This window comes from Cyclopterus lumpus, chromosome 15 (assembly GCF_009769545.1).
Source record: "Cyclopterus lumpus isolate fCycLum1 chromosome 15, fCycLum1.pri, whole genome shotgun sequence".
Taxonomy (NCBI): domain Eukaryota; kingdom Metazoa; phylum Chordata; class Actinopteri; order Perciformes; family Cyclopteridae; genus Cyclopterus; species Cyclopterus lumpus.
In genome coordinates this window covers 3,987,097-4,000,924 of record NC_046980.1, presented here as the reverse complement: position 1 = coordinate 4,000,924, position 13,828 = coordinate 3,987,097, and the positions used below count along the sequence as shown (strand labels likewise).

General features: G+C 43.1%; 1 protein-coding gene across 1 annotated transcript in view; it reads left to right on the top strand.

Annotated features, from left to right (window-relative positions):
- The window catches only part of LOC117744274 (pro-neuregulin-3, membrane-bound isoform), a 287,795-nt gene that overhangs the window by 176,280 nt on the left and 97,687 nt on the right, over positions 1 to 13,828 (top strand). The window lies entirely within an intron of this gene.

Here is a 13,828-nt window from a genome sequence, read left to right as displayed (position 1 = left end):
ATGATGTGAGACTCTGGAAATAAGTGGAAGATGCAGTAAACACACATTAAATCATAATGCGTTCACATGCACACAAACTATGGACCTCCTGCAAAGACATGTTTGTATTTCTCGGGGAAACAAACATGTCGACTGTGCCGGGCGATCGATGACCGCAACGTGAGAGGGTCAAATTATTATTATTATCATTATTAATGTGTTTTTTTTTTCAGATTTAGACGTTCATGTTGATATATTCTAGTTTTATACAACATCATCAGCAGCCAATTTAAAAATGAATGGCGATATCGTTGGGCTATAAAGATGCATTTGTAATCATATTAATCGGTTATTCAAATTGCACAGTTAAACTGGGTTTTATGTGTAATTAAGTGTTGTTTATGTGAAGGTTTTCACAACTTAGAACTGGTTAAATGGAATGAAATATACAGTCTTTGGATAACAGCAGGCTAGACCACTAAATAGTGTTCATTCTCCAGAGAAAAAACTAAATTGATGAATGCGGCACGTTGTATTAAATCGCTCCTACGAGCCACTTAAGAAGGAACGTGGCCCGTGCATGAAGCCCGATGTGTTTACATGCACACATAAAAACAGAGGACACGGACCGTGAACAGTAAACTGGACACTAATGAATCCACTTGCATGGAAACCCAGTTTGGGGCGGCGCACAGTCGTCCCCGTGACCACATGACCCGTCTGGTTGGAGCTGCTGGGATGTGGAGAAGTCTTACCTGGCCAAACGATGAGGTAACCTACCTGAGTTCATCTCATCCAGGACAACAACCGTGTCTCTTGTCGGCATGACTTTGAGGTGGAGAGAGCCACACACTTTAGTCTGCTTATCGTTTATTAGTATACTTAGTGTGTAATTAGTGTGTAATCCAGTCAAAAGTCAACTGAAGTCCGTGAGACGTCTTTGCATATATACTGTATATATATATATATATATATATATATATTTGTATACAGTATATATTTATTTATATAGATTAATATATTTATTGAAATATATTTATTGATATATATATTTATTGATATATATATATATTTGTATACAGTATATATTTATTTATATAGATTAATATATTTATTGATATATATATATATATATTTATTGATTGATATATATATATATATTTATTGATATATGTATAGATAGATATATATTTGTATACAGTATATATTTATTTATATAGATTAATATATTTATTGATATATATATTTATTGATATATATATATATATATCTAGAGAGAGAGAGAGAGCAGGAAACACTGACCGAGGTGTAGGCGGACGAGGAGTTGGAGCTTGCCTCCGTTGCTATGACAACTTTGAACAAGCGTAGCTGTCTACGAGCGAAGGATTGCGATGTACACCGAGATGGGCCTGAAACACACTGTCTGTGCATGTTGAGAGAGAGAGAGAGAGACAGAGGTGGAGAGAGAGAGAGATGGAGAGAGAGACACTGAGTTGACCTCTGCTGCCTGATCGTGCGGCGATGAGCTCTCAGAAGGAAAGCCATTCACCATCAAACAATATGGCTCCTGATTCCAATAACAGCTGGCGGGGACCACGCAGTGCAACTATGAAACAATAGCATTAAACCGTAGTTTAATTAGTATAAAACCCTGTTTATTAATATTTTATGAATGGACAGATGGACCTTCTGAGGCTGTTTTCCTAAACGCCGTGTCACCAGCGTTCACCAAGAGGATCCTTTGTGTTTCAATTGACACGCTAGTTAGACGTCAATGTATTCTCATTGTTTTTGTTTTTTTTTAAATGAAAAAATAGTGACAAATTTCACCCCGAGGCACACGAATCAATGCTCGATCTGATTCAATTTGTGTTTACACTAAATTGAGACCAAACCGGTTGTAAGAGCGTGATCGATCCGGACGTTTTTAATCTTCTTTTTTTCTTTTTTTTTTTTTACTCGCCAGATGAAACTTGATCCGCGTCGCAGAGATTATTTTTTTTTTTCTCTCTTCAAAGAGTCATAACTCAAGAATCAACGTTGTAAAAAAAAAAAAAAACAACAACAAAAAACGCTCGTGTTTGTCAAACCCACGGAGAAGGGACCTCGACGTGAGTCATACGGTCTGTCTCACACACACACACACACACACTCACTCTGCTCTGGGCAACATAGTCAGGCATTCAATCATTAGTGCTCGGCTAACCAGAAAAAAATTAGTCAGCGTGCAAAGATAATATTTTTAGAACGAGGCGTTCAGTTGTAAAAGTACGAGATGAATTTGATTAATTACTTTCTCAGTTTTTAACCCTGATTTCCTTCAAAAAGAACAAAACCCCTAACGATGGTTTTAGTCGTCTAATTACTGGTCGAAGTGATGCCTCTTCATAATATTCCCATCTCTATTTCCCCATATACTTTATCCTCTTGCTCTCTTTATTTTTTATATTCTCGTGGCGTCTCTCCGGGTATCAAATCTACACTTTTTAATAATTGTATCTCTGTGGAGCCGAAACACATCTGGGGGGGGGGGGGGCGGGTTTAGCTCCTCCTCTTCTCCTCACTTGGCTCCCATTATTTATTTACTCTGCCTGAAAAGATGGCTTCCTATTTTCCTACATGTTTATTGTCTTATTTCCTCCCCGAGCGGGTCTCCCTCCCAGTCTAGTTAGAGGCCTTCGCTAAGCCTTCTGTGGAGAGGCCATTCCAGAGCCCTACAAAAGAAGGCAATCTCACCTGCCGGGGGGGGGGGGGGGGGGGGTTGGAAAAGAGATCCCTGCAAAGCCCCCGGCCAATCAGACCTGGCAGACACTCTCTAGAGGGCAGAAACAGATATGTGACACACACACACACACACACACACAAGCTAAGATGTTGGTCCAGACTGTAGTTTCTAATCGTAGAGCCGACCCGTCACCAGCTGAGGGTCTTTTTCAGGAAGAAGGTTCTGCAGGTCCGGGGCTGCTGTAAGGCCTCTCATACCCTTAAATAGATATTAGCCATATCTGAAAGGATATTTATATATATTTATATATATATATATACACAGTATATATAAATATCCTTTCAGATATATATATTATATTTATGTAAACATATATTTAAATAAATATATATATGTATTTTTTTTAATTAAATTATTAAAAATTATAATAATAATGATTAATTGTTATTAATTGTTTTTTTATTTTTATATAAATATATATTTATATATATATATATAGCATTTCACACGTACCCTTAAATTAGGTATATTAGCCCTGAAAGGATATTTATATGAATATATCTATATGAATATATCTATATAAATATCCTTTCAGATATATACTGTATATATATATATATATATATATATATATATATATATATGTCAGAAAAATAAGTCTTTCCTCTTTCTCCGTCCAATTTGACTTTCGTGATTGACAGCTTCTCCCAAAAAGGGCTTTCATATAGAGAGCACCATGACGTCACACACCCTTTTGATATTCACCCGTCTTCATCTTCTTCTTTTTTTGTACATCCACCTATTTTCATCACAGATCCTTTTTTCCCACTTGAGTGAAAGGAACGCAGCCCCCCAAAAGTGCTTTGCAGACACGGAAGAAGAAGAAGAAGAAATTAAAATAAGTACCCATATTTGCCGCACGGCCACATACACAAAGGTCTGAATGCTTCATCCTGACGAACGTTGTTTGAGGTCTTGCTGTAAACACGCCTTCAGGTTGAAATGAATACAACAGAACCGACTCGACCCTTTCTCTCTCCCACTCCACGGGTTTGGATTTGGAGAATCAAATTAGCAAACTGACTGAATGTTCTCCGACTCGAGAAGTTAAAACATTCCAGCGCGAGTTCACGAAACTGGAGCGGCTTGAAAGAGAAAGAAAGAAATGGGAATGGAAGTGAAATCACTGTGGAGCCACTTGTCTCTGGAGTGTAATCTTCCCAATCCTCCCCTCACTCCCTCACTCCCTCACTCCCTCCCTCTCTCCTTGCCTCCTTCCCTCCCTGCCTCCTCCCCTCCTTCCCTCCCACAATCCTTGCCTCCTCCCCTCCCTCCTCCTTGCCTCCTCCCCTCCCTCCCTCCCTCCTTGCCTCCTTCCCTCCCTCCCTCCTTGCCTCCTTCCCTCCCACAATCCTTGACTCCTCCCCTCCCTCCTCCTTGCCTCCTCCCCTCCTTCCCTCCCACAATCCTTGCCTCCTCCCCTCCCTCCTCCTTGCCTCCTCCCCTCCCTCCCTCCCTCCTTGCCTCCTCCCCTCCCTCCCTCCTTGCCTCCTTCCCTCCCTCCCTCCTTGCCTCTTCCCCTCCCTCATTGCCTCCTTTGCTCCCTCCCTCCCTCCCTCCTTGCCTTCTCCCTCCCTCCCTCCCTCCTTTCCTCCTCCCCTCCCTCCTTCTCTCCCTCCCTCCCTCCTTGCCTCCTTCCCTCCCTCCCTCCTTGCCTCCTCCCCTCCCCCTTGCCTCCTTCGCTTCCTCCCTCCTCCCCTCCCTCCCTCCCTCCTCCCCTCCCTCCCTCCCTCCCTCCCTCCTTGCCTCCTCCCCTCCCTCCCTCTCTCCCTCCCTCCTCCCCTCCCTCCAGCTGTTCCTCTCCCAGGTGATCTCAGGCTTCATTCACGGACCAACAGCACCAGATTGACTCGGCCTCACAGGTGGGCAAAGAGTGGCAGCTCAAAGGAATACACAACATTACCTTCCCCACTCGCTCGCACACACACACACACACACGCACACACACACACACACGCACGCACACACACACACACACACACAAACTCTAGAAGCATGCATGAAATTGAAAACACATTAGCAGCAATAACACACATCTTAGCAGCCGGTAAACAAGGAGATTAAACCCATACTTGAAGAAGGACTGCATTTCATGAGCCATGCGTAATATTCTTTAACAATATGTGGCCTTAAAAAAAAATCATAATTTTTACAACTGGTACTAACTGGAGAGGAACATTGCGCAAGACTTGCCTAGATGTACAATGAGCTGTGATTGTGCAACACATGGTGAGGTCTTTCTGCCCCATTTCAACAGAACATCGCCCTTCTTTAAAAAAGAAAAGGTGCCATTAATAAGGTTGAGCCACTAAATGTGGCAGGGCATTTTAATCCAAACCATAATGTTTCATTACTAAACATTAACATTAACCTAACAAAAGTATATTTGTAAAGTCTTTTTCTTTTCTTATGTGTTATGTGTTTCATATTGTTTCGAGAGTGCAGTTCAGTTGAATGGAAAACTAACATCGTTATACAATCGGCTCACAATCACTTTTTGGACCCATATTTACAATTATTTTATTTAAATTATTTTATTTAGATTTTTTTTATTTAGATTAAGATTTTTTAATTTCAATTATTAAATTGTAGTTTTACTTTGGTTTATTTCATATGGGAGGCAGCAACAACACATTAGATAAAAATAATAATAATAATCATTTTGGACCCATATTTACATTATTTTATTTAAATTATTTTACTTAAAAAAAAAAAAATTATTTACATTTTTTAATTTTAGTTTTACTTTGGTTTATTTCATATGGGACAGTGCACATTAATAGAAACTTATATATTTTATTTTTTCAGAGATAAAATATAATAATAATAATCATGTTGGACCCATATTTACAATTATTTTTTTTAAATTATTTTATTTAGATTTAGATTTTTTTATTTAAATTTTTAAATTGTAGTTTTACTTTGGTTTATTTCATATCGGACAGTGCACATTAATAGAAACAATTATATATTTTATTTTTTCGGGAAAAAAAGTGAACTTTTCTTCGATACCTTTCTTCGAGCTAAATGTGATACATTTAGTCGTTATTTGTCTCCATAAAAATGGCATAACCCTTAACCTGTATATCTTTTGACAGGTAAACCATCATATTAGTGAACATACTTCACACCGTGAGCAGAAACCTAAAGAAATAAACACGAGTGGTGGAAGTGGAGCAGGAAAACGTGACCCTCCGAGGTCCTGAAGTCTCCTCTGGGCGTGAGGAAGGACATATTTACATCCGCTCACACCGAAACACACACCGAAACACACACCGCGTACGACTTTCCCGTCACCCCGGGAGACCCACGCCGTCCCTTGTTGCCACGCCAACACTCACTGAATAAATGGAGAGGGGTCACTGCATTCTGAACATTATTGTTTCTGTCGGCAGTGATTTACCTGGACGGGAAAAGGCCTCCGGGAGAGGTGTCGAATGCTAAAGTGCACATCTGTGTTAGTGTGTGTGTGTGCGTGTGCGTGTGTGTGTGTGTGTGTGTCCCCGTAAACAGAAGTGTAAATGTGTATCGACAATACAGGAAAAAAAACATTCAGAAAGTCTTTCTGTTTCCTACCTCATTACCCTTCTCTCTGTTTCTCCCTCTCTACCTCCGTTAATTTGTCTTCCTGTTTTCCTACCTCCATACTCTACACTCGCTCCCTCCGTTTCTCCCTCTCTACCTTCCGTTTGATTCGTCTTTCTTCCCGTTTCCTACCTCCTTACCCTTCCCTCGCTCCCTCCGTTTCTCCCTCTCTACCTTCCGTTTGATTCGTCTTTCTTCCCGTTTCCTACCTCCTTACCCTTCTCTCAGTTTCTCCCTCTCTACCTCCGTTTGATTCGTCTTTCTTCCCGTTTCCTACCTCCTTACCCTTCCCTCGCTCCCTCCGTTTGTCCCTCTCTACCTTCCGTTTGATTCGTCTTTCTTCCCGTTTCCTACCTCCTTACCCTTCTCTCCGTTTGTCCCTCTCTACCTCTGTTTGATTCGTCTTTCTTTCTGTTTCCTACCTCATTATCCTTCTCTCCGTTTCTCCCTCTCTACCTCCGTTACTTCGTCTTCCTGTTTTCCTACCTCCATACTCTACACTCGCTCCCTCCGTTTGTCCCTCTCTACCTCCGTTTGATTCGTCTTTCTTCCCGTTTCCTACCTCTTTACCCTTCTCTCCGTTTGTCCCTCTCTACCTTCCGTTTGCTTCGTCTTTCTTCCCGTTTCCTACCTCCTTACCCTTCCCTCGCTCCCTCCGTTTCTCCCTCTCTACCTTCCGTTTGATTCGTCTTTCTTCCCGTTTCCTACCTCCTTACCCTTCTCTCCGTTTCTCCCTCTCTACCTCCGTTTGATTCGTCTTTCTTCCCGTTTCCTACCTCCTCACCCTTCTCTCCGTTTCTCCCTCTCTACCTCCGTTTGATTCGTCTTTCTTCCCGTTTCCTACCTCCTTACCCTTCCCTCGCTCCCTCCGTTTCTCCCTCTCTACCTTCCGTTTGATTCGTCTTTCTTCCCGTTTCCTACCTCCTTACCCTTCTCTCAGTTTCTCCCTCTCTACCTCCGTTTGATTCGTCTTTCTTCCCGTTTCCTACCTCCTTACCCTTCCCTCGCTCCCTCCGTTTCTCCCTCTCTACCTTCCGTTTGATTCGTCTTTCTTCCCGTTTCCTACCTCCTTACCCTTCTCTCCGTTTGTCCCTCTCTACCTCTGTTTGATTCGTCTTTCTTTCTGTTTCCTACCTCATTATCCTTCTCTCCGTTTCTCCCTCTCTACCTCCGTTACTTCGTCTTCCTGTTTTCCTACCTCCATACTCTACACTCGCTCCCTCCGTTTGTCCCTCTCTACCTCCGTTTGATTCGTCTTTCTTCCCGTTTCCTACCTCTTTACCCTTCTCTCCGTTTGTCCCTCTCTACCTCCGTTTGCTTCATCTTTCTTCCTGTTTTCCTACCTCCTTACTCTTCCCTCGCTCCCTCCGTTTCTCCCTCTCTACCTCCGTTGCTTCGTCTTTCTTCCTGTTTCCTACCTCCTTACCCTTCCCTCGCTCCCTCCGTTTCTCCCTCTCTACCTCCGTTGCTTCGTCTTTCTTCCCGTTTCCTACCTCCTCACCCTTCTCTCCGTTTCTCCCTCTCTACCTTCCGTTTGCTTCGTCTTTCTTCCCGTTTCCTACCTCCTTACCCTTCCCTCGCTCCCTCCGTTTCTCCCTCTCTACCTTCCGTTTGATTCGTCTTTCTTCCCGTTTCCTACCTCCTTACCCTTCCCTCGCTCCCTCCGTTTCTCCCTCTCTACCTCCGTTTGATTCGTCTTTCTTCCCGTTTCCTACCTCCTTACCCTTCCCTCGCTCCCTCCGTTTCTCCCTCTCTACCTTCCTTTTGCTTAGTCTTTCTTCCCGTTTCCTACCTCCTTACCCTTCACTCCGTTTCTCCCTCTCTACCTCCGTTTGATTCGTCTTTCTTCCCGTTTCCTACCTCCTTACCCTTCTCTCCGTTTCTCCCTCTCTACCTCCGTTTGATTCGTCTTTCTTCCCGTTTCCTACCTCCTTACCCTTCCCTCGCTCCCTCCGTTTCTCCCTCTCTACCTTCCGTTTGCTTAGTCTTTCTTCCCGTTTCCTACCTCCTCACCCTTCTCTCCGTTTCTCCCTCTCTACCTCCGTTTGATTCGTCTTTCTTCCCGTTTCCTACCTCCTTACCCTTCCCTCGCTCCCTCCGTTTCTCCCTCTCTACCTTCCGTTTGCTTCGTCTTTCTTCCCGTTTCCTACCTCCTTACTCTTCTCTCCGTTTCTCCCTCTCTACCTTCCGTTTGCTTCGTCTTTCTTCCCGTTTCCTACCTCCTTACCCTTCTCTCCGTTTCTCCCTCTCTACCTCCGTTTGCTTCGTCTTTTTTCTTTCTTCTCAACCCTCGTAGCCATCTGTGCGATGATAATAATGACCAGCGGGAGTTCGGCCGCCGTCTCTCCGACGGTAATAAAACGAGGCCGATGCCGCCGCACGCTTTTTTCGAGACGGGAGAAAATTAAACCGATAAGAGAGCCGCAACATCGCGGCTGGAGCGGCGCCGCTCTCGGTAAGTGAATCCTCCGAGACGCCGAGAGGAGCGCTCAGCTGGGGTCTGGGGATGGAAAACAGGAGCCGGGAGGCGAATGTAAAGCGTGAGGCGGCCGGCGAGAGGGCTTCTTTTTGGAGACGGGAAGTCGAGAGCGGCGGCGGCGGCGGCGGCCTTCTTTTTCAATGCAATAATTAAGTGTTGCACCTACATAAAAAAACAGCCTTATCCTGGCTAGAAGTACAGAGAACATACGCATGTATTTTGATCAACAATAAAACAGTTTAATACAGTTTATTTCTTTGATAATGTATTGTACAAAAATTGGAAAAAACGTTCTTGTTTTTTTTCCTCGTGCCCGCAAGTGTGTACCAGTATTGTAAAAACACATTTTATGTTTTTTCGGACCAAATTTAAATAAGCGATTTTGATGAAATTCCCCGTGAAGCTGATAAAGCAAAGTGGAAAAGTCAAACGATAATAATCTCCTCCGAGGCTTCTGATAAATGGTGTAATTTTGGCAATTCTTTTGAAGAAAAAATTAAAGAAAACATGCCTTTCATACGCCGCAGCTGGGTTTTGGGGGGGGGGTTCAGAGGTTTTGAGACAATCAAAAAGCCTCTTTTAGCCCATTGTTTTTGGATTCACACCAATAGTCAGCGAGACGTCGTTAGCGACTAGCTGGAGAACAATAATAATGAATCCTTTATTAAATAAGCCCAAAGACATGATATTAAGTCTTGATGAAACTAAACAAAGTGGTCACTATTCATATTCATCAGGTGGAGAAACAACAAACTCCAACGCTGATCTTGCTTTAGTGTTAAAATGTAATTAGTCTGCGATTTCCTTTTAATTGTGGATTTTTTTTTTCCTCAAGCCGGCTTATCGATGCCGCTCTCCAACTTCGGGACACGGAATGGATTTTTTTATTGACGTCTTTGTTAGATTTAATTAGCCAGATTTAACAAGTTTAATTGAGAAATGGCATTAGCTCACTCGGTTTGCTAAACAGCAGAGCATCCAATTAAGGCTCTTTCGCAAGCATCCAATGTGTGTGTGTGTGTGTGTGTGTCAATATCCTCATGACAAAGTCGTAAATATTCTCATTTGGATTCTGAATCTGTCAAAGCATGAATGGACCCATATCATGGCTATTGTTGGAGTGTTATTTATAACGCGCATGTGGGAAATTATGGACGGGGAACGACAGAAAATAGAGACGAGGGATGTGCGCTGCAGGTGATAACCCTCGGAAGGTTTAAATACGTGTCAAATTCAACACTGTTGTGAATTATAGCTCTTAGGCTAATTACTATCATTAATCACGATGACGTCTTTTCTGTGAATAACCCTCACGTAACCATGGCCGTTGGACCCCGACGATGCCGAAGACCGTTTGATAAAGAATATCCACTTTTTAATATTTGATCACTATTTTATACTTTCAACCGCAGAGATCGTAATCAAATAGAGGCAATTCAAATAAAGTTGGATGCAACGAACAAAAGTCTTATGGAAAGACATCGAGAGAAGCCTTTCGTCCGTCCATCCGTGTTGCTTGGGAGGTTGCTCCCCTACAGTTACCAAGCAACCAAAAGCGATGATGATGACGATGATGATGACGAAGTTGCGTTAATTTCTGATTAAACTAAACAAAGTCAATACTAAAATAAACAAACGGTGACCTTTCAGCTAGGGAAACCTAACTAGGTCGTTTCTTTTGTTGTTGTTTATTTTGAAAAAAGACTGCATGCATGCCTTACACGAATGTAAAATGACGTAAATTGATGTAAATCGTGTTGCCGGACTCGTAGAATGAGGAGCGACGTGTTGACTTTAAATAAAAGCTACCAGTCTGAGTGAAACATTAAAACTACAAGGCTACGTGTTTTTGTGGTTGCAACCATTCCATCAAATGTCAATATTCTAGATATCGTTGGCATCATTTTATTTACACTTTTCATACAACACGTTTCTGCCAAACATGACATTTAACCAGTCAACTGGCAGGTTAGAGGAGCTTCTTATACTTCCAAAGGGAAAGCACAAATGTGATTGGTAAATATTTGTATGCAACTTTTTTTTATTAATTCCAAGATGCTCCTATCCCCCAATTTTTTTGTTGCTGTATTTGCCCATTATATTGCCCACCTGGCAGTATAATATGTTTCCGTGTGATTCCGACACAGTGAAAGCAGATGTAGTAAAGATCGTTTCACTCCCCGCTCCGCTTTCGAAGTGATTGACAGCCCGGGGGATGTATCGCATTACAGAAATCAGTGATTCAAAATCAATGAACTTGTGCACATTTATTATTCCGACACCCGCGCGGTCAGCTCATCCTTAGGAGGCTCATCATACTTCCGGTCATGTGCCTGAAGACATAACACACACACGTACACACACACACACACACACACCGATTTTTTTTTTGACAGCTCTGTCGAAACCTGTCCGTCACGCGATGAGGAGGCGGGGTCACGCACGTCCGGTGAGAGAGACGGAGATCAGGGTTATATGAAGGTTCGCGTCAAATGTGGAGGGATATTCCAGCAAAAACTCTCTGTAATGATGCGAGAATACACACACAAAACACACACACACACACACACACACAGGATGTACAGTAACAATACTCAGTGGTGTGAGGAAAGGAAAGTGAGCTAGGGAGCCAGTGAGGGGACGACGAGGAGGCGTGAGGAAGTAGACGTGCAGTAATTTGGTGGTGTTCCTAATCAAGGCATCCCTTTCAAGTCAGCAGGTTTGATGTGTTAATAGGATGCAAATATTATGCAAATGAGCCCCTTTTTCCTTTTCCAAAACTCTGATTGAGTTTGCATCGTCCCTTCCTGCAGGATGGTGAACTCTGAATAAACAACAACAACAACAAAACAGCACAGAGAAGTATCGATTTTTCTATTCTTCTTCTTCTTTTTTTAAGAACACATTCGAGGGAAAGTTCTACGCCCACCTGGGGGGGGGGGGGGGGGGGGGGGGGGGGGATCTTTTTCCCCCAGCGATTGAACTCTGGCACAGCGGTGCATTTCCCCACGCCGGAGAGGGACAGTGAATGCGACGCAGAGCAAAAAAAAATAAATACATATTTTCGAAAAAAAAGAAGAAAAGGAAAAAAACGTGAAAAGAGGAAGCGGTATTGAAAAAGGAGACGGAGAGAGGGGGAGAGGGGGGGGGGGGGGGGGGGGAAAAAATTTAAAAAAGAGAGAGAGAATAGCTAGAGACAAGCTGCGTGTGCAATATGGAGCCGGTCTGCAGCTCCGGTGCTACCTGGGAGCCGAGCCGGCCCACTGATGTATGTTTTCACTGTAGTGCACTTCACTCTGAAATGGCAGCGGCGCCCCGAGCCCAGACATGTCTGTCTCCCACTCCGACTAACAAGAAGCAGCTCCCTGTCAGCGTGTTTTCAGACACACACACACACACACACACACACACACACTCCTATAGCGATGGGGGCTACACAATCTCCCTCGTGCACCTTTTCCTCCTCCCTAACGTTCATGAATATTCCATGCTTTTTTCCACGATTTAAAATATGGTCAAGTTCACCGTCACGCTTACACTCAGCTAATCGGCATTTTATATATATATATTCTTTTTTTTTACATGTTAAACTAGAAGCCCTCTAATTGTCCTTTAAGACAGGCCATTCAATTTGACCTGAAAGCACAAAATTGCCTGTTTGAAAAGCTCTCATGAGTTTGTTTTCCTTCATTTTATCAGCGTTTTTCTATCTTTCAATCCCATTGGTTGTGACTGCGATTTAGTTTTGGAAATGTTAAAACTCTTATAATATTCGTCGATGTGTTTGTGACTAAAGGGGAACCATCGTCAGCGACCTTCTTTTACTCAAGGTAAAGAAATATAGATCCAAGCTCAAAGAAATTAAAATAAACAATAAACAAACGCAGGACTTTTGTACTGGAGGCTGACGTTTAAGTTTTAGACATTTTAGAATGAGATGCATTTCTGATTTTGGGGTGAACTGTTCCTTTAACTCTGCAGGTTAACAACCAACAATAAACACATGTTACTATACTCACAATGCAGGGATAAAATGGCATAAATCACAGATTGTATTAATAACAGCAATACTTATAGAAATGCAATCATGCAACAGCTTATTATTGCTTTTATAGAATACATAAACATGAATCATGCCGTTTAGTCATAATTTGCGTTTGAGTCACAACAACTGAATAAAAATGCTGAATAAAGCTTTTTTTTTTCAATTGAATCAATTAATTAAATAGACATTCCATTTCATTTTTAAATCAATGCTTCCTAATCTGCAAATCATATTGTTCTTATCGCATGGCTTTATGTGTGTCTGGGTGAGAATGTGAGTGGTCGTGTTTAATGCGAGTACATAAACAACGCTGGCTATTAAAAAAAAAAAATCGTCATGTGCTAAAGAAACGGCGCCAATAATGGAGCCATGGTTTTTCTTTTTTTCGTTGGTCTGGTCGGTTTGTGCCCGGACAAAGAGCGGAGAAAGTAAGCGTGTCACGGTCGCGGACCCACAATGCTTTGCTTCGGGCCGAGCATATACTGTAGGAGCCATGAGGGTTGAATAACTGCGTCCGACATGTCGCACTGTGGGGGTTCGGCCCGACATCCGCCTGTCTGCTGTCGGCTTGTTGGAGAAAAAAGAGAGGAGCACGTGCACGAGTGATGGAGTGAGTGAAGGGAGCGAGGGAGGGAGGGAGCGAGGGAGGGAGGGAGGGAGGGAGCGAGCGAGGTAAGTGTGTGTGTTTGCTCACCTATGCACATCTCAAATGTGAGTATCTACAGAGCACAACTGCCATCTCGAGAGGAAAGAGGAGAGCGGAGGAGAGGAAATGCATTGTGGGGGTTTGTGTGTGTGTGTGTGTGTGTGTGTGAGGGGGGGGGGGGGGGGGGGGGGGGCAGTGATCCTGATGGATGCCGACGAGCTTCCCGTGTCAACGTCGACCGCTCGCATGTCACCGGAGCTCAACCGGTCACTCGCACATGGAGGCACAAACATACCAACGTAACACGCT